Source organism: Aotus nancymaae, unplaced genomic scaffold (assembly GCF_030222135.1).
Source record: "Aotus nancymaae isolate 86718 unplaced genomic scaffold, 86718_ANA_hifiasm-v0.15.2.pri h1tg000083l, whole genome shotgun sequence".
In the NCBI taxonomy this organism is placed as follows: Eukaryota; Metazoa; Chordata; class Mammalia; order Primates; family Aotidae; genus Aotus; species Aotus nancymaae.
The window spans coordinates 1,336,625-1,364,158 of NW_026988498.1; the positions used below are offsets into that span (position 1 = coordinate 1,336,625).

General features: G+C 37.9%; 1 long non-coding RNA gene across 1 annotated transcript; it reads right to left on the reverse strand.

Moving 5' to 3' along the window:
- Window positions 1–1,851: 1,851 nt before the first annotated feature.
- On the reverse strand, window positions 1,852–27,182 carry LOC135271576 (uncharacterized). Its single transcript, XR_010339703.1, has 4 exons — window positions 27,107–27,182; window positions 6,326–6,494; window positions 3,781–3,901; window positions 1,852–2,175 (listed from the first exon to the last, which is right to left on the reverse strand). It is a non-coding gene; the product is annotated as an uncharacterized LOC135271576 (long non-coding RNA).
- Window positions 27,183–27,534: the final 352 nt, after the last annotated feature.

The window sequence follows — 27,534 nt, forward strand, 5'->3', positions numbered from 1 at the left end:
AGTATTTTCCTCTACTCTGTGGCTTGCCTTTCTTTTTTCCTTGTGAGTGTCTTCTGAAAAGCATAAATTTTTACCTTTGATAAGTGCATTTTGTTGTGTTTTTTCACAGATCTTATTTTTTATATGAGAATTAAGAAATATTTGCCAAACCAAGGGACATTAGTTTTCCCCCTATGTTGTCTTTTAGAGTTTTTATACTTTCAGCTCTCACATTTAGATCTAGGAATGTTCATCGAAGCTTTATTTGTAATAGCCAAACTGGCAAACACCCTAAATGTCCATTATCAGATGAATACACAAATAAATTGTATGTCCTTAAAATGAAATCCTACTCAGAAATGAAAGGAAGTGAACTATTGATACATGCAATGGAACAGACAACTCTCAAAATAACTCTGCTCAGTGAAAGGAGCTGGACAATAAAGAGCATGTGCTTTATCACTCCATTTCCATATGTTACAGGAAATGCAAGCTCATCTGAAGTGACAGGTCACAGAATCATGGCTGCCTGGGGAGGGGCAAGCAAGGCAGAAGGAAAGGCTGTGTGTGGGATTAGAGATGGGAACAGAGAACATGTGGAGGCAGCAGATATATGTTTATTATTCTCATTGCTACAACGGTTTCACCATCTACATGTGTGTGCTTAATGGACTAGCAACTCATTAAATAAATACAGTATTGATTTCAATAAATAAATCAATACAATTGCTTTCTCAATAAATAAATAAATCTTCGATAAAGCTGACACACAGTAAAGTTTCAATAAAGCTATAAAACATAAACACTAAATACAAATTTAAACAAAATTTTAAAAAATCTTAAAGCTATAATGCTCACCTTGAAAGGGAGCTACTGAGATTTGAGGACATAACATATCACAGATGCTATACAAAATGCTTTCATGTGCTTTATCTTGCTTTTCACAAGTATCCCATGCAATAGGGGTTTGTAGGCCTCAAATTATTGACTCTATGACATCAAACGGTAATGAAACAGCAGAATTAGGAATGACAAAATAGAGTAATACAGCCTGTTTCACTACACACACCTCTGAGTCCTTACACCCAGTATGGAGACCCCATAGGAGGGAGAGTTAAGAAAGCAAGACACAGGGTGTCCCGAATGTGAAGCTCTTACAGTGGTGGCCATACATAGTCAGAAGGGCTGTGCCTGGCAGTGGGACCATTTGTAAGCATATTATCTGCTTCATCACATAGGCTGACCTGAACCTTGAAGTGATAAAAAGTATGAATTCTTGAAAATAAGTCAACACTTATAGTCAGTGCTTTCTAACAAGGCAAAAGGAAGAAAGAACAGAAAACTAACAATATGTAACACGTGCTAGGGAAAGACTGAGGATTTCAGTATCAACCCCCTGACCCGTTTCTGGCTAAAATTTATTCTGTACTGTTCTTCAATAGGTAGCTGCACTTCAGCCTGGGCAACAGAGTAAGATCCCATCTCAAAAAAAATTATATATATATATATTATATATATATATAGAATTTTTATATATGTGTATATATGTGTGTGTGTACATATATATACATACACACGCACATATACACACACACACACATATGGGTGTTTTCCTATGCTCCACAAAGAAAAAATTAATGTCCAGTAAGCAATAAATTTTGGCTTTGCCAGAAATTATAAATGGCTTTGGTTTGGGTTCAGAGTTAAGTGCGGCATCTGATGGTGTCTGATGGAGACCCCTTTTCTTCTATGAATTTGACTGCAGAGTGAAAGCTCCAGTGCACAGTGCAGCTGGTGCTAGATGCAGTCACCATTCAAACCTATGCTTGAGCCACACAGATAGAAGAATGAGCAGAACTCTTGTGTGTAAATGCATTCTGTGGATTGCATTGTAAAAGGGAACGCTGAGCTCTCCCTTTAAAAAAAAAGGCTTAAAAGTCAAGTATGGGCTACATTAAATATGAATGATAATAGAGCCAACAGATAAATGACACCTCTGTGTGATTTATTACTTACTGTGCCAGTACTCACTTGCACTTCCACATTAGAACAAAAGCTGATAGAAGGAAATGAAATTACTGGAGATTGTTGTGAGGATGTGAAATAATGCAAGCATTCATTTAAGTATTCGTGACTGAGAGTGACCTTTGCTCCAGAATGTTCTTTGGTTCCTCCAAAATCTTCTGGAAATTTTAACTTCAGAGAGAAAGAGAGAACAAGTGAGAGAAAGGGAGAAAGAGAAAGAGAGAGATTGAGAGAGAGAGAATATGTGCTATGCATAATATGTGATATTTGGAATAGGCAAATGAATTTTAGTAAATTCAGCCTTAGTAAACACCTGCTTAATGTTAGCTGAGGTGACCTCAGATAACAGGTTAATGTTTTAGAGATGCTGGCGTTTGGCTAGGTAAAGGTGAAATTCACCTCAAATGCTGAATATCCATGTAGATTTGTTAACCAAGGGGTATGTGAAGAGAGGCGTTATTATTGAAAATAATATAAAACCCAAAGAAAATATTTTGTAAAAATTATATTTGAAAAAAATATATTTGAATGAATATTTTGTAAGACATCTTTTCTATCAAAGAAATCGACTCCAGTATTTTAGAAAAAAAGAAGTGAGGGAGTCGTTAGGGTTTAGAGTCATCTATCTGCGTGTGTCTCTGTCTTGCTATGGGCTGTATTTTGCAGGCTACTATGCTGCTATTAATAGTTCACATTTTCCGCCTGCAGAGTAATTTCACTTTTACTACTACTGTCCAGCAACTCTAGAGAGTTACTCTAATGTTCATAGACATGGAGGTGACATTCAAGAGAGAGCAGGTGACTCGTCAAAGGTCACACAGCCAAAGCATGGAACCCACAGGTGTGAAGACCCAGCTCTTCCAACAACCCATTTCATGTTCTGTCCTTTCATGAGTGACCACAGGACCAAAGACACATAAACAATCAGCACGTAGAATGGGTGATTTTTGGTAAGTGGCGAATACAAAAAGTTGAAGGTACTATAAGTGCATCTTTTGTGTAATGACAAGATTTTGTGTAGCTTGGAGTTTTAGATTGAATTTCCCTGGAAGCAGCCCCTGATCTACGGATTTGAGCAGTGGTTTATGTGGATGGGGGTCATAGGAAACACCTTTACAGCACTGGGATAGAGTCAAGAAAGGAAGGAAACCAAGCCAGCGTGGCGACTGAGTAGACTGCTTCTGTGAGCAACTGTGCTCAGTGTCCCCTGGCATCTCTGGAGACTGTGTGGGCCACAGTTCTGACTTATCGCACCTGCAGGGCATGGGACCTGGGATATTTGTCCTTGAAGTCCCACCTGTCATTTCCCACCTGGCAGGACTGCTCTGGAAGCTTTAATGCTCCAGCACCTCCATGCAGGGGGCTAAGAGGAAGTTCCTGAGCACAGAACTCTAGTAGCTTCAGGAAGATGCTTGTAGTGGGGAATCCCAAGAAAACACACGGGGTGAAGCACCAGATAGATCCTCTGCCACAGAAGCCGCTGAAAACGGCCTGGTCACTACACAGTGGCTACGAAGTGAAACATTTTCTTCAAAAGATGATGTGATATCATACACTAAGTAATCTTCCAAACTCTAATACAGTCAGGGGAGTTCAGATGCACACCTGCTATCTTGAGCAGCCCCTTTCACTCCCAAAAGTTACCAGACCCCTGGCCACTCTGTAGAGGGGCTCTGAGGGGCAGGCCGGATTCACTGGGGGAAGGATATCAGGCAGGGGATCTGTTCTCACTGAGTTTTGTGGGACAAGACACATTTGTTAGAACACAATATTTACATTGGACACAGCAGAGGTGGTGTCAAGAAGGTTTCCTCAGCTCCCTAGTGCCACAGTGAGAAATTAAAACTTGTCCTTGTAACAAATAGATCACCCAGGAAAACTTTTGCTGTAGAACGACCTGAGAAAAGGAAGTGCAAAGAGTACCATTTACTCAGTCTGATGTTCTGCTTTTAGTGTTTAGACAAAACCAGATAAACATTATTTCAGTTGTCCTTCCTCCAGCAGCAATGGTGGCAAGAAATGGGTGCAGGCTTCGGATAGTTTCACATGATCTATAAATAATATCTCAAAATAAGTTATTGTAAAATCAAGATAATATTAAAATATAGTAGAAGAAGAAATATTACAATTTTGAATTTACTTGGATACCTAGCTGGAACAAGTGTAAATTTGATCAAAGATCTCTGCCAAAATCTAATAAATATTCACCTGAACGCAGGATTTAGGTCTGGAGAGAATAGACAGCAGTTCCTAGAATGTTTCGATCAACGTCAATTTCTTGTAAGACTGTTGAGAATAAACATCAATTCCCAGCCACATCCACTGAGAGGAGTTGGCACATTCCCCCCAAGTCTGTGTGTCTTCTCTGGGGCACTCTGGTCCACGTTAGCTGAAGTGGCAAGTCTACGTGGTCCCAGGTTGCGTGAGTGTGGGTGCAGGCACGAGTGTGTCCTGCGATAGGATGGCATCCAGGTCAGGTGAAGCTGAACTGGAATACCTGGGTAAATAATTATCTCACTCATTTTTACTATAAAATGTATGCTATGTATAGCTCACATTTATTTCAATATTTAATATTAGATGTGCTGTGGTCCTGCATTAGAAATTTGATGATGTTTTTGTGACCAGAAATAGGCCATGGGAACATAACTCTTGTTGAGAGTTACCAATCAGCCTATGGTCAAACTTGTTATACTGTTCTCTCAAAGTCACAATTTCCAAGAACCCGTTGATGGTGTTAAGTGAGAATTTACTGGATTTCTCCCTGGAACCAAGAAGAATACTGGAAGAGAAACTAAACATCTATAATAATAACAATAATAAATTCCCTAACATAGTGTAAATAATGCCAGGAGCAGACAGTGATAGCATCCTAATCAATAAAAGTAAAATCTGGTTTTGAAGGCTATGAAAAAAATGTTACTTTAAGACACAATTTAAATGTGTAATAGTTTAATCAATTTTATTCTTAATGAATTATTTTTTGAAACACGGTATAATTTCATCATCAATTAGAAGTTGAGAAACTTGAAAAAAGTTAGATTTATTGAGTGTGAAGAAATGGTAATTATTTTATGAATTAAAGTAACATTCTAAATGTACCTTTAAACAGACCACTAATAAATTCTGCCACATTAACACACACACACACACACACACACACACACACACACGATTACTTTCAGCAGAATCAAAGACTGGAAGAATTTTAATTGCTACATTTTTAAACAGTTGCAGCTGTTTCCTATCAAATGATTTGCAGTTATAGTTAATTTGGCCTGACTTAAGTCCTAAAATGTAAATGGCTTACTCTTGTTTCAACTTATAAACAATAAACTTTAAAGTATCATTCCCAAATTTTGTAAATAAATAAACTGAGAGGCATGATGGAACTACCTACTTGAGTGAGCAGACTATAGGATTTATTTTCCATTTAATTATTACGCAGATTCTTTCTCTTACATTTTCTGTGCTCCTTCCTGTGATTGGCATCTAATAGTTCTCCCTAACACTGTAAAAATTTACTTAATTATATAATCTTATTATCATAATCTTAGACATTAGCTCTATAGATAGGGTTTTAATAAACACTGGAGCTTATGTAAAAATAAAAGAAATATCTTAAAATGGTAGCAATATTCAGATAGCCCTAATTTGGCTGTAATCAGTAAGAGACAGTGCACGACTTACGAGTATGTAGGTATTTGTGCTGAAACAAACGTGATTGCTTACACGTTGTTTTCTCTCCTTCCACAGTCTCTCTCTCAACTTGTCATTGCATTATTAATGTGCTATTTGATGTCATTCTATCCAACAAAATACAAAAATTTAAATCACTAGCATGGGCCTTGCATTTGTATTTTAAAATGCCACTTTTAAGTACAAATAAAAGGCATTCAAGCATTATGCTCTTTAACCTGCAATTTTGGCATCCCTGAAGTTAGACAGTGTGCTGTGCATAGCTTGTACCTGCATCTTGTTCTTAGCAGAAGACAGGAAATCCTTCACAAAACAAACTCGAGGGCTTTATCTTTTTATTTCCCTTTTTGGTATGCACACAGTCAGCCAGCATTATCTATGATCGACTTACTGATGACTGAGGAAGTGTAGAATGAAGAGGATGCTGCAGGCTCCTCTGTCCTTTCTTTCTTCACCGTCGTTTCAGCATCTGTGGGAACTAACACTTGTTAAGAAAGGATACGGAAGGACCCGTGATTGTCTGTGATTCCTGGATTTCTCCCGCCTTTCTGCATTTGGAATATTTGGTTTGGACGAAGATCAGAGCCTCCTAAGGTGCCCAGTTTCCCCACTTAACGCTTACCTTGTACTCAAGTGGATCCTGCTGAATCCCCAACTGTTCACAGGCCACCAGAATCCTGTGCTGTGGGTCACTGCAATACTCTGTGCATCAGGAGTGGGGACGAGGGACAAACGTATTACCCACATCTGCTCCACTCACATACATTGTCTACTGCTCCATCAAATTTCACCTAAAAAACACAAGTTCAAAGGTAAACTTGTTATGCATGTAATGGTAAAATTCCCTCCCTCCCTCCCTCCCTCCCTTCCTTCCTTCCTTCTTTTCTTCCTGCCTTCCTTCCTTCTTTCCTTCCTTCTGACAGAGTTTCACTCTGTCACTCAGGCTGGAGTGTGCACTGGTGCATTCTTGGCTCACTACATCCTCTGTCTATTGGGTTCAAGGAATTCTCCTGCCTCAGCCTCCCACGTAGCTGGGATGACAGGCCTGTGCCACCAAGCCTAGCTAATTTTTGCATTTTTGGTAGAGATGGTGTTTTGCCACATGGGGCAGGCTGGTCTTGAACTCCTGACCTCAAGTGATTCCGCCTCCTTGGCCTCCCAAAGTTCTGGGATTACAGGAGTGAGCCACCATGCTGGCCTGTAAATTTCTAGATAGCCACAGCAGAGCATTAAACCAAGTTCAGCATCCTTCAGAGAGTAAGGCCTGGTATGTAGGCATGGGTTGCACTCCCGTGAAGCTGGCCCTCCCTTGCTTATATCCGTGTAGGGTCACCCTGATACCCTCAGTGCCTGGCCCACTGTAGTTGTGAATGAGAGTTGTTCACTGAGCTGTCGGCCTCCACGCATCTTTCAGTGGCAACACCCAACGTCTTTTCTTTCTCTTTCACATTGTTGCTCCTTTCCTTGCTCCTTCATCCCATGCCTTCCTTTTTCCTTCATTTTTCTCTTTCAGTTTTGGAGTTTCAATTGTGGTTATAGTCAGAACAATGGGGCATTTGACCAGGCCCTTAATATTCTTCCTATAAAGTCCATTTTTATCTCATGCTCAAGTGACAGAGTGTTGGAAATTTTATCACTAGCCTTGAAACTAGCAACATTCAACATTTATATTCACTTCCAAAGTACAGCTGTGACTGAAATGAGAAACATTTAATCACTCATGCCTAAGGAAAATGTGGCACATATACACCGTGGAATACTACGTTCATCCATAAAAAACTATGAGTTCGTGTCCTTTGTAGGAACATGGATGAATCTGGAAACCATCATTCTCAGCAAACTGACACAAGAACAGAAAATCAAACACCACATGTTCTCACTCACAGGCAAGTGTTGAACAATGAGAACACATGAACACGGGGAGGGGAGCATCACACACTGGGGTCTGTTGTGGGGGGCTAGGGGAGGGACAGTGGAGGGTGGGGAGGTTGGGGAGAGATAACATGGGGAGAAATGCCAGATATAGGTGATAAGGGGATGGAGGCAGCAAACCACCTTGCCATGTATGTACCTATGCAACAATCCTGCATGATCTGCACATGTACCCCAGAACCTAAAGTATAATTTTAAAAAAATTAACCAAAAATAAAAACAAAAAAAGTAGATATCCCAGAGAACAGAAAAGTACATATGGGTGGAGGAGACCACATTTTTTGTAAAGAGCCTTTTTACGTTAGAATTTTTTTCCTATTAGCTTGAAAATGTTCACATCTACATAAGAGTTAAATAGTTCAATAAATACCAATATACCTGTAAAAAAATTAAATTTGTAAATTGACTTCTTAACTGGGGCTGTCGGTCAGTATGACATCACCAAAGTAGAACTGATTAGGTAGTTTTTGGAGGAAAACATGAACAGCACCACCAAAGAAAACTCCACCTGCCTTGCAATTAAAAATATGGCCAGGTCTTTGAAGGCACTTTTCTCTTTCTCTGGCTTTACCCCCTTTAGTAAGAGGTGCTCACTTTTAGTAATGGAGCTCAGAAGGTATTTTCTTTTAAAAAATTATTTTAAGTTCCAGAATGCATGCACAGGACGTGCAGGTTTGTTCCATAGGTAAACGTGTGCCATGGTGGTTTGCTGCACCTATCAACCTGTCACCTAGGTATTAAGCCCCATACGCATTAGCTATTTATCCTGATGCTTTCCCTCTCCCTACCCCACCTCCTGACAGGCCCTAATGTGTATTGTTGCCCTCCCTGTGTTCGTGTGTTTTCATTGTTCAGCTCCTACTAATGAGTGAGAACATGCAGTGTTTGGTTTTCTATTCCCGTGTTAGTTTGCTGAGGATAATGGCTTCCGGCTTCATCCATGTCTCTGCAAAGGACATGATATCATTCCTTTTTATGGCTGCATAATATTTCATAGTGTATATGTACCACATTTTCTTTATTCAGTCTGCCACTGATGGGCATTTGGGTTGATTCCATGTATGGAATCCAACAATTCCATGTATGGAATCACATTCCATGTGCTATTGTGAATAGTGCTGCAGTGAACATACGCATGTTTCTTCATAATAGAATTATTTATGTTCATTTGGGTAGATAATAAGTGATGGGACTATTTTCTGCTTGCAGTATTTGCATCCTCCCTTAGTCAAGGCCCCAGGGCAATGCTGCAGCTCTCCTTGCTCAGCTCTTACTGTCCTGCAGCAAAAGCTTTGCTGCTCCTGGAAGGCTCTGCCTCTGAGCCCCCGGAGGGGGCAGAGGGAGCTCCTTCACTTTGCTGTCTCTGTATCCCCAAGGAACAAGCACAACATCCATCACAAAGTAGATGCTCAATAAATATTTGTTAAAATCAAATGAAATCATGCATACTGCCTCCCCTACACTCATATAGAAATGAAAAATGGGCTGTGGCCAGTGGGGGAATATAAGAGGAGGGAGCTCAGACTCTCAATTCTGTACTCAGTCTTCTGGCATGAATCTGCCTGCTGTGGGGGTCCCCCACTGTCTGCTGTCTCTTCCCAGCTCCTGCTTGGAAATGTGAGAATTATACATTCCAAGGACCAGGTGCAAGGAAGAGTATAAAATTGACAGCGGCAGAAAACAACTGGTTTACTAAAAATCAGCATTTTACAACAAAATACACAGATCAGTAAAATTTCTCGAGCAATGTTACCACTATCTTTGAAATTTAGTAAACATTTTTTGTAGCATAACCTTCCAACTGCTGTTGCATTTTAAATATAAATACTCAGGAAATGTGAATTTCAGTTAATATACTAGTATAACTAAAAAGCAAAGAAAGTAGCTGGATAGATGAAATAGACAGTTTTCCTTATATACCCTGCTACGTACAGCTCACACCCTGGGTGGAATATGTAAAACAAAGATTCTGAAAAATGGCGAGAAGATGGCAGATCAGCCAGTGAGCTCAGGACGTGAGGGAAAACATGGTGCTAGGTTCTCTAGGTTTTCTGCTTGCATCACACATCCAGGAGGGTACGCTGGAGAAGCTGGCAATTAGGAAAGCCAATGGGGTAGACAAAACATCCCCGGAAAAGTGTGCTCCCCCAGCAAAGCACCAAGAGGGTAAAACTTTGAGGAAAGCTGTGTTCCCACACACTGCCTTTTGGTCTGCAAATACATTCAACCCTACAGAGGGTGTTTTGACAATACCAGCAAAATAAAAAGTGCATACGTTTTCTTTGAACTGGCAGTTAACTGCTCATGATCCATGGATCATACAACTTGGCTACTCGATGTGTAACATGAATGAGTTCATTCATTGTGGTCTTGAGGTAGATCAACAGGATTTATTTTTGAAAACAAATCACCACCCTGCCGATCAATACAGGATGCAGTAAAGAAACTAGCAGAGGCTGGGCGTGGCAGCTCACGTCTCTAACCCCAGCACTTTGGGAGGCCGAGGAGGGCCAATCACCTGAGGTCAGAAGTTCGAGACCAGCCTGGCCAACATGGTGAAATCCTGTCTCTACTAAAAATACAAAAATTAGCTGGGCGCAATGGTGCTTGCCTATAATCCCAGCTACTTGGGAGGCTGAGGCAGGAGAATCTCTTGAACCTGGGAGGCGGAGGTTGCAGTGAGCTGAGATCTCACCATTGCACTCCAGCCTGGGCATCACAGAGAGACTCTGTCTCAAAAAAAAAAAAAAAAAAAAAGCAGAAACCAACAGATGGGACAAAATCGACCTCTAGTTGCTCTCACTGCTCATTAACATAATGACACTCCCTCCAGCACCATGACAGTTTACAAATGCCATGACAAAGACCTGTGGTTACCTTATATAGTTTCATACAGTTCTGGGAACTTCCAACTCGTCTTCCAGAAAATTCTGAATACGTCACTCCTCACTCCTCAATTAGTACATAGTTAAGAGTGGACATAAATAGAGCTAGACAGCAAATCATGAGTGTCAGGCTACTCCCCCTACGAGAAAGCCCTGCTCTGGCTAGGGAGCTGCCGTTTTGTCTCATCCTGTTGCTCTGATAAACTTGCCTGCTTTCACTGCTGGCTCATTCCTGAATTATTTCCTGGGTGAAGTCAAGAGTCCTCTGGTCTGAGTTTCTTTTGAGGGTTTGCCTACATTGGTCTTGTTTATAATAGCAAAACATTGAAAACAGCCTCTATATACATTAATCGCAGGCTGGTGAAACAAACAATGATGAATCTATAAAGTGGGAAGTTTTAAACTCTTAAAAAAACAGTATTCATGGAACATTTCTAAGTTACATATTTCAATTTACTAAAACAAGTTACAGACAATATGTAATATTTGAAAACTTAATTTTTAAAAAATGTTTAAAATATTCTTACATATCCATCTGTAATTGAATAAGCATAAAAGTTCTGGAAGAATCCAAGAAACATGAAAACCAGTGTGTTACCCTTTGGGTCACATTAGTCATATCAGATTCAAACCCCAGAGCCCAGCTTCAAGGGGAGCTGTTTTCTTAGAACCCCATGTGAATAGTTGTGAATGAATCCTCTCAGATCATGCACTGTGGCAGTTCTGTTTTAGAACCACATGAAATGTTACATATTTGAAAAAACACAAAAAGAAATATTTTTAAAATACAATAAATGTAAAATATAAGGATCAGAAAGGAAAGTACCAAGTACTTCTTATTTGAGGAAGATACAATCGCTTTCATAGAAAAGTCCAAAGAATCTACAAATATTGAGTTAATGCTCTTTCAATTTGCTATCACGGCAAACAGGAACACCTTCGCTGCCGTATTTTTCATTAAATTAAATCAATCTAAGCTAACCCAATCCAAGCTGGGTTAGAACTTCTGGACTTCTCTGAGTATAATCCTTTCATTTCTAACACCTTGCTTTATGCTTCCTTGAAGTATCGTTGAGTGGTTGCTACTCAAATTATGATTGCAAGCCAGTGGCACTGGGATTGCCTGAGAGATTGTCAAAGATCCAGAATCAGGCGTCCCATTCTTGACTCATGGAATCAGAACCTTCATTTTAGGAAATTTCTCAAGACATTTGTTATGCAGATGAACATTTGAGAAGCACTATTATGGGAAGTTGATGAGAACAATAAGTTATTATATGACAGAACACCAGCTGAAAGTAAAGAAAAACAATTTCCAAACAATGTATTCCCCATGGTCATTCCCAGGGTTCTGTTAAATTATACTGTTTTTATTCCCCTTGATCTCTGATCATACTCTTCCTTTGTGACTGCAGGTTTAGGTGAAAAAACCTGATATGTAATACGTTTATTACAGTGTCTATTAAAATAGCTCACAGTGAGGCTCAGTGGAATATATAGCATTACAAACGCACTGATCCCATTAACAATAATTTATGTGGGACCTTGTATGTTTTAATATATAGAAATAATTAGTTGAATAGAGAAAATTAATAATTAATTTGTGATGTTTGTGGTCAGATATTGACCCAATAATGTATTGTTTTCTTTCTAGATTTTAATATTTATATAATTTAGATGTTACTTTTAAAGAGTGGGAGTATTTTAAACTCTTAAAATTGTGTCTATTTCTATTAATTTATAGTCAAGAGGGGTACATTTACCTAAGGTACAAAAATATCATTTGCATTGCATTAACATTTTACTAAGAGACAAAATGTGTTCACCTATTAGTAGAAAGGAGCTTATTAGACTTTGAGTACATGGCTTTTGAATTTATTTTTGTATAAGCAAAAATTTTCATTTAAAAAATATGGCTATTTTGATGGTCAACTACTATTCTTGCTGCCATTTTAGTTATTTTTCTTTCTTTCTTTCTTTTTTTGTAGTTAGCCTTAGGGACAGTCTGATAGATCTTAGTAGTATATAAAGACTAAAAATGTCTGAAACCTCAGAATTAATATGCACACTAAAAGCCGCAAAAGACTTGCCTTAAACATAGGCAAAAAAGACGCTGGCTTCCTATAGGGTGTGGAATGGCCACAAATCCTTTGGAAACAAGAGGGACATGAGCAAGTATATGCATAAATATTTGTGGCATAATGGGCGCGGAAACAGGCAGGATTTTTGGTCCAAATGACAACACGACTATCGCATATTCCTTCACCAGGGAGATATTCGTTAAACAGAAAACCGGATCTTCTTGATTGCAAATTCTCTTGGTGAGGACACTCCTGAAGCTCTTGGGAGTGAGCCTCCCTCCTGGTCCAACGCCAGAGAGTGTGAGGGGCAGGCATCTGTGGGAGTGGCCCAGGGCCCAGAGCAAGGAGGCAGGAGCCCAGCAAAGGCAGGTTCCACCCCTTTTTACATTTCCTAACGGGGAGGTTTTAAAGGAAAAGACAAGCGAAGGCCTTTTATTGATGGAGAAATGTGTTTCTTAAATTTGTGTTCACATAGACGAAGAGGACCTGCGTGTCTGTGTTGTTTTCAGATGAAAGGTCCGTGGAAGAAGCTCCCGTTGAATGTGGGAACCACCAAGGACGTTGGCTGGTGTGTGGGCACCACTGGGAGGGCGGCCTGGGCGTCCGCGCTGCACTGCTACTAGGTATTGGTTTCACTCGGGGCGCTTGCTTCGTCTCTCTCTGCCCAAGTTGGCTCATCCATAAAATAAACTGGACTAGAAGATCCCTAATATCCCCACCATTGTCTTTGTTTTGTTCCAAAGATCAATAATCAGTGAAAAAGAAAATGAGTAATTCGTATTTCCTCAACTCGTTTTAAAATTACAACCCTAGGCTTGCAGCACTGCAGCTATATTCTATGATTGAGTGAATTCAAAAATAAAGTACAAAAATATTGAAGAAAAGGGGAAAAACAATTTAGACAAAGAATAAAATCATGATTTAATGCTGAAGCTCCAGGCTTTGTGAGCTCTGAGTAGCATTAAAGCTGGGTGAGAGTTACATTTCCCACCGCAGACATCACTCATTCTTTAGAAGAAGCGACTTTGTATCTTGCAAGGCACTGCATTAATTTCCGACATCTTCCAGGCATTATAATCATTATATCATTAACTCCACACATATTTTATTTTGAAAAGTGGGAAATGAAACCATCGTTAGGTTCTTGACAGAAGACCTGAGAACATCCTACATAAATTAGTGATTTTCATTAGGATGAGTTTCACTATGAATTGCACACATGAATAACAATTGTTGATAGAAATGAAATAAATCCACTCGGTTTAAAAGTGGCAAGTGGTAATAACAAATGAGTATAATTTACCTGGATAAATGTAGCTAGAGATATGATTACCAATCATCTAAACATTTAGGTTTTAGAGGGAATTTTAGATTTCAAATAATGATCTCTAAACAAATCATATTTCTTTAAATATCGCCAGTATCAATAGTTTGTTTTTCTAATATCTAAGGCTTAAAGATGATAATGGTGTCTGGTCATCCACTATCTCGAGGATAAGTGAGTGCTACTCAGGGAGATAAACAAGAACATTTAGAAAATGAGATGATGAAAACTGGATCTGTATTTATGGTGAAGCCACCCAAGAGATGCTCTGTATATCTAGTAAAATGTTATCTAGTAGTCAATCAATAGTTCACTATAATAATTAAGTCACCCAATAGCTCTTCGTTAAAGAGAAAGGGTATTGCTGTGTTGCCCAGGCTCAATACAGTGGCACCATCATCACTTGTGGCAGCCTCCACCTCCTGGGCTCAATCCAGTCTCCCATTTCAGCCTCCTGAGAAGCTGGGACTACAGGTATGAATCATGTAATGAGACTTTAAATGAACTTATGGGTTTAGTATTTTAGAATCTGGAAGACAAGAATCTTCTGAATTGGCCAGAGTTTCTTTGAGAACATTTCAGGATACCAAGGGACATAAACTCATTGTGATGGTTTCTGCAGCAGCAATTCTAGTAACTTTGAGATGTTACTGCCTTTGCTCCAGGCAGATCCCCTCTCTGAACTCAGCCACAAGCTAGACTTACCCACTTAACGGGTAGGCACAGGGACTGGCCCTGAACACATACCTCAGCTTTATGAAGAGGACCAGATGACTGCTCTTAAAATGTGCGTGGCAGGCAGTCACCTGACCACATTCATGCAATTAATCACATTGATCAGTTACAGGGGACACCTATTTGCAATTCTTATTTAATTTGAGGCAAGTACAAAGGTGGCATCCAATTGTATGTAACTCTTTTAATGAAGCACCATGAAACTATAATTTCCAACATTTTCTAATAAAAACATACAAGTAGAATAGAAGCTTATATGATCTAAAAAGAGATTCGATAGATTTTTCATTACTTTCTTTAAATAGCGATCTTCTGAAAAAAAGGTACATAGATCTTGGAATAATCAGCTTAAAAGCAATAACACTCAAAACCTATTAATTCTAATTTCAAATATTTTAAAAGGTATGCTGGAGAGGATTGTGGAGATGTTGGTCAAAAGATAAAATTTCAGTTAGATGGAAGGAATACCTTCAAGAGATCCATTGTACATCACGATGACTGTAGTTAATAATACTTTATTTTGTTCCTGGCGATTGCTCAGAGAGTAGCTTTTAAGTGTTGTTACCACACAAAGATAACACAAATGTTATGTAGCTTGATTTGGCCATTCCACAATGTGTTCATATACAATGTTGTACATATGATATTTTCATTTTTGATATTTAATTTTTCTCAATTAAAATAAATAAATACGTAAGAAACATTATAACCTGATAAATACCAGGTATGTTTTGAACAAAACAATAAAATGTATTTGTTCAGTCTTAGTAATATCCCCTTAAAATATCATCATATTACAATGAAATCTTATACTTTATATAGGTGTGTGTATATACACACATATACACACACATATACTTTCATGAAAATGAGAAAATAACATTTTAGGGTGACAGAAACAATGTATAGTAAAATAAATTGGTATAAGCAAACGTTAATTAAAAATTTACGGCCAAATTACAAGTGGTGAATCTTAAAACAATTTGCATGCCATACCTAACACAGCCTGTGCACAAATGTGTCACATTAAAGTTTTTCTTTTCTTTTATATGGTACTGAAGCGTTATTTGTGAGAGCATCCACCTCATAGTTGGGAGCCCTCCCTGGAAATTCGTATCCCTTACCCTTGACATTCTCATTTCTACAGTGAAATCTCTAGAATGGTTCAATGAAGAAGTTTGCAGTTCAGGGTAACTTGTGGACCATTATTTTTCCAGTACAAAAAGAAAAAAATGAAGAATATAATATATTAACCTTACTGTACAGAGTAGCTGGAGTATTAAGAACCTCTGACTTTAATTTATTGATAAGGGCTTGCCTTTGAGTTAAAGAATTTAACTCAAATAGTAGACATAGAATGTATACAGAAATCAGGGCTTAAGAGAGCCTGGTAATCTGATAAAATTAAGTAAAATTTCTTTTGCTGAATGGGCAGAATCATGAATTAGTTGGTTGAGCGTGTCCACAATATGACTTTTCTTCCATGGGAGGATTTTGGAGGTTGACTTGGCAGTTAATAAAATTTCCTTTAGAGATGAGAATCAGAAATTGCAAAAGCCAGATAGAATTCCTCAGCAGATTCTGCAGTCAGGGAAAATTAAGCCATTCCTCTTGATTTCTTCCCTTGCAAGTTGTAGGAACATTTCCACTTGCTGGCAGGTGTGCCTGGGGCCGAGTATTGGACCTACCTGATTATTTCCTGGTGCATTTCATCCTTTCCACTTAGCTCCCTGCTGCCCATGTAGAAGCAGCTTGCACAGATGCATGAGCCAGTGACTGTGGCTTACTGCTGAGCCCCTGTCTTCTAAAACCCACCAGTGATCCCTTTCCAACTGAGAGCCAGAAACAGGTGACAATAAAGTATTTTTGGTTCCCACAGTTTGTGACATGCATTTAGTTTAGTTTTGTTTGTTTTTTCTCATCTGATTGATTTTGGGGAGTTGGGAATTATCAAGATGTTTTTGCACAGAAAATACTTTAGTATCTTGCATAGTTATATTGTATGTGTTTGTGTGTCATGAGACTACTCAAATCCACAGTTTTTGCAATTTTCAAGTATAATAAAATACATTATTATAAACTATAATATTTACCATGCTGTACAAGAGATCCCCAGAAATTATTCCTCCTGTTTAATTCAAACCCTGTACCTTTTGAACAGCATTTCTCCATTTATCATTCCTCCACCTCTGGAAAGCACCATTCCATTCTCTACTTCTAAGAGTTCAAGCATTTAGATTCCATATCGTAGTGAGATTATGCAGTATTTGTCTTTCTATGCCTAATATATTTCAGTTACTGTAATGTTCTCCAGGTTCATGAAATTGTAGCAAATGAAAAAGTTTCCTTTCTTAAAAGTTGAGTAGCGTTCCAATGATATAGATACAATGCTCAATAACCCCAAAAAAGGCCAATAAAGGAGAAAATGGAAATGAAGACAAATGGAATAATCAGAAAACAGCAAGATCTTACATTGCAATTCACCCACATCAATAATTGCTCTAAATCTGAAGATCTAAGCATATATGTTAGGTGACAGAGATTGTGTGAGTGGATTTGAAAAAGGAAGGCCCGAGTAAGTGTGTACTATCTACAGGAAATCCACCTTAAGTGCAAAGATATAATTAAATTAAAAAATTATGGACGCATGATTATAGTGGACACAGGTTTTCTTTTTGAGATGATAAAAAAGTTCTAAAATTACATAGTGATGATGGTTGCATGTGTCTGGGAATATATGAAAACTCACTGAATTATACACCTTAAAGGATAAGAGCCATATGTGAATTAGATCTCAGTAAAGCTATTATAAGATAAAGTAATAGCCAAAAAAAGCAAAAGAATAAAGACTGATATACCGTAGAAACACTAGTACTCTTCAAAAAAGGGAAAGTAGTTATATTAATTTTAGAAAAGTTGAAAATAGAGTATTACATAAAGTGGTAAATTATCCAAAAATATATCAGAATCCTAAATGTATGTACATATACAAAGAGAACTTCAAAATACATGAGGCTTAAACTGATATATTTGGGAAAAGAAACAGATAAATCTACAATTATAGTAACAATTTAATAACACTCCTCTCTGCAATTCATATAGAGAAAAATTGGTAAGGATATGGGTCACATGAACAATATTTCCAACCAATAATGTCTAACAGACATTTATAGAACATTCTAGAAGAGTAGACTGTGCATTCTTTGTAATGAAGTATTCAATAAGGCAGAATAAATTCCGAGTCATGAAACAAACATTAACGACTTTGAAAGAATAGACATTGTACAAGTGGGTTCTAAAACGTTAACAGGTCTAAACTAGAAATTGAGAACATAAAGTTATCTGGTAAATCCCCTAACTTTTAGGGGATTTAAGTTGGCATTTGGGCGACCTTTGCCCTCACTCTGATCTCTTAATTTTTGTATTAACTTTTCTTGACAGTGATCATATCCCATCAGGTTTTATTTAACATTCTGCATGCTTTTTCTTACAGTCTAGATTTCATACTTTTAAATTTTACTTTAATTCAAGTATTTCTAGCATATGTTTTATTTCATGAGCTTTGCTAGATGCAGAAGATAAATTCATTTGGGAGGATAAAATGAAGAAGAATAAATAAGATCGACATACCCCTCTTCTTTTCTGGAATTTATTGTCTACTTCAGGATGCAGACAGCTAAAAAATATAATTAGAGGATGATGTGGAATGGCCCTGGTAGTTTAATGTACAGTGTCATTTAGAAGAAATAGCATGCCCATAGATGGAGGGTTGAGGATGGCTTTGCAGCAGAGGTGAGGCTTAAGCAGAACCTGCTGAATGAAATATCTAAGTCAAAATGTTTCAGTTTGAAGATCAAAGCCTTGATCAGATTGAGAGACAGATTGAAATTGCTGCTGAGAAGGGAAGAGAACAGTGGCTCGTGACTTTTAAAAAGATTGACAGCTATATCGAGGTGTGTGCGTATAAGGCTGCTCCCTTTAGAAATGAACACAGAGACTTTGAGCAGGTGCTCTTAAAGTTTGGTTATTGATTGCTGGTTGATTGTGTTGAATTCTTTGAAGGTTGTTATTCCTCACAGCCTCTTAGACCACACACTTAATGTCAAATTGCTCCTAAATTATTTAGCAGTAATAGGTTTCAATTATATTAAAAACAATCTCTAAGTTACATAGCCCTCTTCTGATTGCAAAGTGGTTTCAAAACCATTCACTCCCTAATTTCTCAATGTGTGAAAGATGTTTCTCATTGTGTGGCCGAAATAATACAATTTGTTGTATTTTAACATTGCCAGACACTCATGATATCCACTCGAGTCTCAAAATTCATGTGAACAGTGTATTCACTCTCAGAACTGATGAAGTCATACAGTGAAGAGTGTAATTACATTACTGGTTAATGATCCTATAGCTTATATAAAAACACATGCCATCTATTTTTGACCTAAAACTAGTAATCCATGTAACGACATTCTTAAAATATTTTATTTATAGTACTCTGAAACGATGTCACCAAATGAACATACTATTGTGGATTTGGGGCCCTTCTGCCTGTTTCTGCAGCTTGAGAAATGATTTCCAATAAAAGGGAACGTGTATTCAAGATAATGCTTTTCTCTGTCAAATCAGCTTATTATATATTTGAATATTAAGGAATTGTATATAATATAGTCTACTGATAAAATGACTCAAATTCATGTAACATTTATGTGATTTTATTCAGAAGAACATACTATGGCTTATTTTCAAACTACTAAACTTTTGGGATGATACCTGGGTTAAATACAAACAGGCCCAAGTACGTAGAATATACTAAAATTTAGTTATGTAAATATTGTATTTCTTTGGATGAAAAAATATAATTGTTATTCATTTATAGCACAGAAAGCCACAGACTCTCTAGAGAAGCCATAACATATAAAAATGCAAAAAACAGTTTTGATTGGGTTTCTGAATCTCCTTGAAGAAAGACTTGGAGTCAAGTACCTTACCATCTTAATTAAACAAAAGAATTTCAATATTTAACTGAATTGCAGTCCCCTATTCAGGGGAAATTTTAGGATGATAGATTTACTAAATTACACTGGTGTAGCTGTGCCTTGGACCACTCCCAACCCCTTTTATGTACTTAAAATACGCATGAGTAAACTGCCAGGGGAATCATCTAACAGAAGAATATTTCACTCTTACATGCAATGTGTTTACTATTTAATTTTGTTTATAAAAATTTGAATCTTTAGTCTAGTGCATCCAGACTAAATGCAGATATAGATGTTTTAGGTGATGTTACGTCCTCTGTTAGAGTGTTTGTTATTTCTTTCCTTTTTCAATTTTAATTTTTCATTATTATGGGTTCATAACAGCTGTATATATTTATGAGGTGCATGTGATATTGGAGACAGGCATGCAATGGGTTACTGGAATGTTTTTTGAGGGTCTATGCTCACTCTTCATTGCCCAGTACATTATCCAAGGTTTTTAAAGATAAAAGAGTAGAATCTGAAACCCCACACTTTTAAAAGGAAAAAGTAATTTCCCACTACCTATTTTAGCATACAATGCATATGGCATGCACTAATGGGGGAGGGGGATGGGAGGTTGGGAACTATTAAGGCAAAGTTAACTCACTTAGAAGTAATTTGCCCTTTAGGGCAAAAAGGGAAAGTGCATCTTCCAGCAGCAAAGCTGGAGAGTGAGAAACCTTCAAGGGAAAGAAATTAAAGAAACTGGAATAAAAGGACGCCATGGGATAGGTACAAGCAGGAGAAAATGGAGACATTTTATAATAAATTAACCTTGAGCCTTTGAGGTTATTCTTTGTATTGAAATTCAGTTGTTTTAAAGAGTTTTTATTACTAAAGACATGATGATTTCCTCATAGCCGAGGGGGTAGGTTCAAATACTGTACAAATGCGATAGTCCATCTTAAATCATTTTTGTGTAAAGATTGAGTTGCATTGAATGAATTTGTCATACTCAGAATGAAACCAGTGCAAATGAAATTCCTGTTAAGGGGCATTAACTTTACTATTTTCTCATTTGCTATAAAAGCCTGGTAAGTACCAAGATTTGGGACAGACTATAGTGCTTTTATGAACCAAGAAGAGAAGGGAGGAGCTTCCTGATGGCTTTAAAAGCAAATATTATTTTTTAGTTTATGATCTAGGGATATTAAAAAAATATATTTCTCTCCCTATGGTTCTCTAGGGTTAATTAGATACCACTCATCTGCTGTTTTAACTCATTTGTTTTCTAGATTCCACCATTCAATATATTTTAACGAGTTTCTTTATGTTAGACCCATTTTCCCAGTCATTAACCATCCACGTGCTAATCACACAATTATCTTGTCATTCATTTTATAAGATGTTCTGTAAAAACCCATAGCATCCTTCCAGAATGCAGGGGATAAAATTATATTCAGATCATAAACGTTGTTTTATTGAAAGCTTTAATGAATAATTTGAGTAAAGAAACAAAAGCCACAATAAGAAATATCGTTCTATGTAAAGGGAGTATTTAAGAATTATTGAAACCTATGAAAAGACATGTTGTTTTACGGCTTTTAGAGAGTCTAAAAAAGTGAGTTGTGGACAATTTTAAGTGATTTATTTCAACAATTGTCCAATGCAAATTCCTTAAACTCTGATCATTAAACTATCATTTTTAAATATTTAATGGGATCATTCAACAATATTAATGCCTAAACTTAACATGTTTTTTTAAAGAAATTTCCTTCTAAGACACTGTGGCTGCCTTTGCAAAATTTTACAGAGTCAAATTGCAAAGAATATGAGACCAGATGAGGTATTAATTCAAACACCAAACAGGAGCAATAAAGCTTAATTCCCACCCACATCCTCTAAGGAAAGACCCTTTTCTCGCTTCTCCAACCACACTGGCAAAGAAAAAGAGTATCCTGCTATGTTAGGACCAACCATTTCTGGCTTCCCAAGAATGGATTTCTCTTTGGATCAAAGACCAAAGAACTGTCTACACTGCCCTGAACACTTGCCTTTGGAAACATGGCTTCTGCCACCACCAGTTCACTGAAACAGAATGCACAGAATAACAGGTCGAGGCGGCCAGTCTGTACCACTGGGCAGCATGCACCCTTTCCTGAAACGGGAGTCTACTTCGGCGTTGCGGACACCATCACCCGCTGTATTTCCTTAATCTGTCTGGAATTCACTTCACCGTTTCCTTCCAGTTTCATTCTCCTCTGGCCTTCCGTTCTTCAGGGTTTTCTGTTTGACTCTACATCCTTATCATTTAACTCTCAAGCATTCTCACGGCTTTAAATATGACTTCCAGTTTATATGCTGCCAATCTGTGTTGCCCACCAGTCTTAGCCCCCTGAGCAGTAGATATTTATTCAAATGTGAGCTGGCCATGTCCATTTGCATTTCCATCTCAGACTCCTAGAAATCACCCGCTTTCAGGTGTCCATCTTCATGAAGAAAACCATCATTCTTTAAGTTGCCCCAAGCGCTTCTCTTCTCCTTTCCCTACAGCCGTATCGTCAGTAGCACGCACTAGAAAGGCAGAGCTGACTCACGATGTTGGTGTATGGGCTTCTTTTTATTGGATTTCTTGTTCTGCCATTCACTGTTGTGGCTTCATCCTGAAGGAATAGGATGACCCCGTATGTTCAGGTGCTTCACTCTGAGCGTGGGCAGAAGGAGAGGAAAGTTCTGAAGGGCACGGCTGTCTTCTGGTTGGGACATGCCCAACATGGAAGTTGGAAGCTATGAACAGATTTTCTCTCAAATATTATTGGCGAGAATTATGTTACATGATCCATACTTGCTAAAAAGGAATCTTGGGAATTGAATATTTTAGCCCTCAACCTCTATAACAGCAGAAGTAGAGGGGATTATGAAGGCAATCAGTCAAGTCACAATCCATAACTTATGCCAAACCTCTAATTTATTGTCGATTATTCTAAGACTCTCTTAAGGCCTTGAGTCATTCCTTTTCCAAATGTTTTGTGCATTCATACTATTCACTGTTGCTGGGGTTATCTTTCTACACAAACTTGATGAACTGTTTAAAGTCCACGTTCCTTAAAAAGGCACACATGAGGTCCTCCAAGACCTGACTGAGGACCTGGTTCCCGGCCAAAAAGCCTACATGTGATTGCCAGACCCAAACGTAGGTAATTACAAAGGCTCTACCTGGCAGGGCTCCCATAGAAAGCTGCCCTCCCCACACCAGCCATCTTGGTGCACCGCCAGTGCGTTGCGGTCTCTGAAGGGAGTTGCAGTCAAGGACTCTGGAGGTTCTGGCCCGCCATGCTCCCAGCACACCTGCACAGTTTGAGGACTCCTGTGGGATCTGATGCCATCTAATGTGGGATCATTTTTAAAAATATATCAATTGTAGTTGAAGCCTTCAATACCACAGTTGAGGACTCCTCCATCTCCAGGATTCTTCTCCCTCCAGACAAACAAGCAAGTCCTAGGTCTCCAGAGCTTCTGACCAACCAGTTTTACATTGGGGTTCCTGCAACACCCTCTTTGCATTTGGTTAGTTGGCTAGAGAGGCTCACAGAACTCAGGGAAGCACGTTTACTGGTATATTATGAAGGATATGTTAGAGTATAGAAATAAACAGCCAGATGAAGAGACGCATGGGGTGAGGTCTGAAAGAGCCCTGAGCACAGAAGCTTCTCTCCCCATGGAGTTGCGTTCAGGTCTCCAGAATCTCTCGAACCCTGTCCTTTGGCCTTTTATGGAGACTCCATTGGCTGTCCATAATTGAAACATGGACGGCTGAGTTGAAATGTGATTTCACAAAAAGGGTGTGATCTAAACCCAGCGAGGCCTGTCTGTTCAGACTCTTCCAGCGTGGCTGTGCAGTGCTTCTTCCTCCAGGGTATGGGGCAGGACCCTCTTTTTAATGAGAGCCAGATTAGAGTCCTGCCAAGCGGGCAGGTGGAAGGAGGGTAGGAGAAGGTCAGAGAGAGTGAGAGATTCTGTTTCCTGAAGGCTGCTCCTGAGCCCTAAAGCACCCCAATGTTATAACAAAAGATGTGACTAGTATTATGGGAGTTATGAGCCAGGAACAGTGGATGATATATATAAACTAATATATATATAAGTTTTCTGTATACATAACTTTCTCTCTTTATATGTAGAGATATATATGTGTGTATAAATAATGTATATAACAAATAAATATAGATATATCTATCTATATTTGTGACTTGTGCTATGACTAATTTTTTGTATATTTTTGCAAGTTTTTATATACAATATTCTATCATCATTCTATTTTGTAATAAAAGTTTTATTTATAAAATACAGATATATCTATCTATATTTGTTATATATATTATTTATATACACATATATAAAATCATACTATCACATGTCACATATAACTAGTACACAGGAAGAATAAAACACAAGAATGCAGATAATGTAACATGCAAATTCTTCAACGTTCGGGAAACAGTACATATTATCACACATTTTGTTATACATTCTCTGACAAAGTTCCCACTACAAACAAGGGGCAGATTTGCCATTGGGGTGTAAATTGAATGCAAGGTCTGTGATTTCTGGTTGGAATTAAGCATAAGTGGGATACAATGACCCTCAAATACTAAAACTGTTGGTTCATTCTCTGTCGATTCCACCTAGAGAGTTTTTTGGCTGGTAGAGGCATAATAAAACTAAATGGTGCTCACACATTGTTCTTACACGTAGATTCTCCTGTTAAATGGCTTTTAAATGTGAGTCTCATGGAAAGTTCAATTTTATGATATATTTTATTTGACTGATTATTCTTATTTGAATTTTCCCATGTGAACTTTAGCAAAGCTTTTTGAACCCGGAGACTTTCCTCCAAAGGACAGTTAACCCATTTAAAAAATAAAGATTGCTTCTACTTCTGGGATGAAAAAGTAGATATACTTTCCCCTTTTCTTCTCACTAAGCACTACTAAAAAGCCTGAATGTTTTATATGTATAAACACAGAAAGACTCTTAAGGTGGAGAGAAGAAGGCAGATAAGTGAGTGAGCCCAGGACTCCAGATATTCCATGGGGGTGAGAGCCTCAAGTTTTCTTTCTCCCAGATAGAAACCACAATTGGAGTTGAAAATTGCAGAAACCTAGAAATAGCAAAGGGCACAGGCAATAAACGTCCAACAAAAGGATCTGAAAAGAGCAGCCTTGCAAGACAGAATGTTTTGAGACGAAAATGCTCTATTGTAGCCAAATGTCACCTAATAAACTGCAGGCCCACCCATGCCCACACCAGCCGGGGCTGAGTGCAGAGCCCCACAAGGTACGATGTGGAGACACAGCCCCGGACCCTTGCAGGAGTCAGGACACCCAGCAGTAGCAAGACCCCCCCAACCCGTCAAATGGTATCAGCAGGGCCCACATGGGAACAGTAAAGAGGGGCTTATTCCCTTCATCAGGAATTTACTAGTGGAGGTCTAGTGAGGACCAGAACCTCCACCCCCAGCTGTACCAGGGCATCCCCTCCCTGGTTGCTAATGAAGACAGATAGGAAATTTAAACTGTACACTCACAGGTGACAGTAACAGCATGGTGCTCAGCCTACCCCTAATGGAGCAGCTGGAGGAACCCAGCTAAAACAAAACATGTCACTAACATCCAGAGTCCCACAACATCATAACCAAGATATCCAGATTTCACTGCAAACAACTGTCACAACAAGAACCACAACAAAGTCTCATAGAGAATGAAAGAAGACAAGAAATAGACACACACAATGGAAGTCAGACATGTTAAAGCTTCAGAGATTCTAAAGAGCACATTGTAAAAATGCTTGAAAGAGCATCTATGAACACACTACAACACATGCAAACATGCAGATTTAAGCCTTGTCATAAATCTTAACATTAAATGACAATGCTCTTAATATAATTAAAAGACCAAGAATGGCAGTCCCCAAAACATGACTCAAATGTATGCTATCTGTAAGAAGCTCCCTTCAAATATAATCATGGAGGCAGGTTGAAAATAAAAGAATGAAAAAACATATATTATGCACATACCAATTTTTAAAAAATAGTAATGGTTGTATTAATATTCAATAAAGTAGAAGTCAGAACAAAGAAAATGCTTAAATGCAGACATGAACATTATATACTAATAAAATAGTCATCCACTAAGGAAATGGAAATCCTAGGTGTGTATGCACCACATGTATTATAAACAAAATATCTGAAGCAAAAATACAGAGGATCATTTTTTTAAAAATATCAATTGTAGTTGAAGCCTTCAACACTACTCTCTCAACAACTGGTAGAAAAACTAGATAGAAAATTAGCAAGAATATAGTAAAACATAACATATTTTAACAACATAATTCAGTAACCACAGGTAACTGGCATTTTAAAGCACTCCACCCAACAGCAGCAGAATTCACCTTCTTTAACAGTTAACACAGAACATGAACCAAGATAGATAATTTCCTGGGACATAAAAGTAACCTCAAAAAATTAAAACAATTGAAATATACATTTTGCTATTTGACCACAATGGGAGAAAACTAGAAATTAATAACATAAAAATAACAGGACAATTCCCAAACAGTTGGAAAGTTAAAACAACTAAATAACCCATGAATCAAAGAAGTCTCAGGAGAAATTAAAGAAATACATTGGACTTATGAAAATGAAAATTCAGCCTATCAACATTTGTGGAGCACAGCTAAAGGAATGTGAGACAAAAATTTATAGTGATAAGAACATATATTAGAAAGGAGAAAAAGGCTCAAATCAATAATCTAGGTTACCAGCTCAAGGAAAAGTAACTTCAAACAAGCAGAAGGAATGAAATAATGAAGATAAGAGCAAAGTCAATGAAATGGAGAACAGAAAAATAGAGAAAGAGATCAGTAATCAGTAACGAGCTAGTACTCTGAAAAGATCAATAAAACTTCTAGCTAGAATGACAAGAGACGATGCGAATTACCAATACCAGAAATGAAACAGGGAGCATCACTACAAACTGCAGATATCAAAAGGATAATATGAGAAGACAACAGACCATTCTGCACCTATAAATGTGATAACTTTGGTGAAGTTAACCAATTCCTCAAGAAACACACATTATCACAATGTATCCAAAATGAAGTAGATGATTTGAATAGCCCTACAATTAATAAAATTCATAATCTAAAAGCCCTCTTAAAAAAGAAATTCTTAGGCCCATGTGGTGTCACTGAAGAATTCACCAAATGTTTAAAAAAGAATTAACATAAATTCAACATCATCTTTTCTAGTAAATAATGAAGGAGAAAACATTTCTCAGTTTATATCATGAAGCTAGGATTACCATGATACCAACACTCAGAAAGTACAAAAACAAAAACTACAGACCAATACCCATCCCAAAATAGAGACACTACAATCTTTAACAAAATATTAACAAGTAAAGATTAGAAATATTAGAAAGAATTACCCACCATGACCAAATGAGTTTATTCCAGAGATAAGGTTGTTCAATATTTGAAAACCCAGTAAAGCAATCCATCCACCATGTTAACAAGCCAAGTTAAAGAAGGAAAGCATGCGCTCTTAACAAGTGATCCAGAAAAAGCCTCTGACAAGTCATCACTTCCTCATGATAAAAATTCTCCTAAAAATACTAATGGAAGGGAACTTCATCAACTTTGTAAAGAGTTTCTACTGAAAAACAACAACAGAAACAACGCTACAGCTTGTTCTACTTGATGATGAAAGGCTCAATCTTTCCCCCTAAGATGAGGAACGAGGCAAAATGTCTACTCTTGCCACGGTTATTTCACATATCACCAGAAGTTCCTGTCAATGCAATAATGCACGAAAAATAGATGGGACACAAAATGAAAGTGAAAAATAAAACTATTTGCAG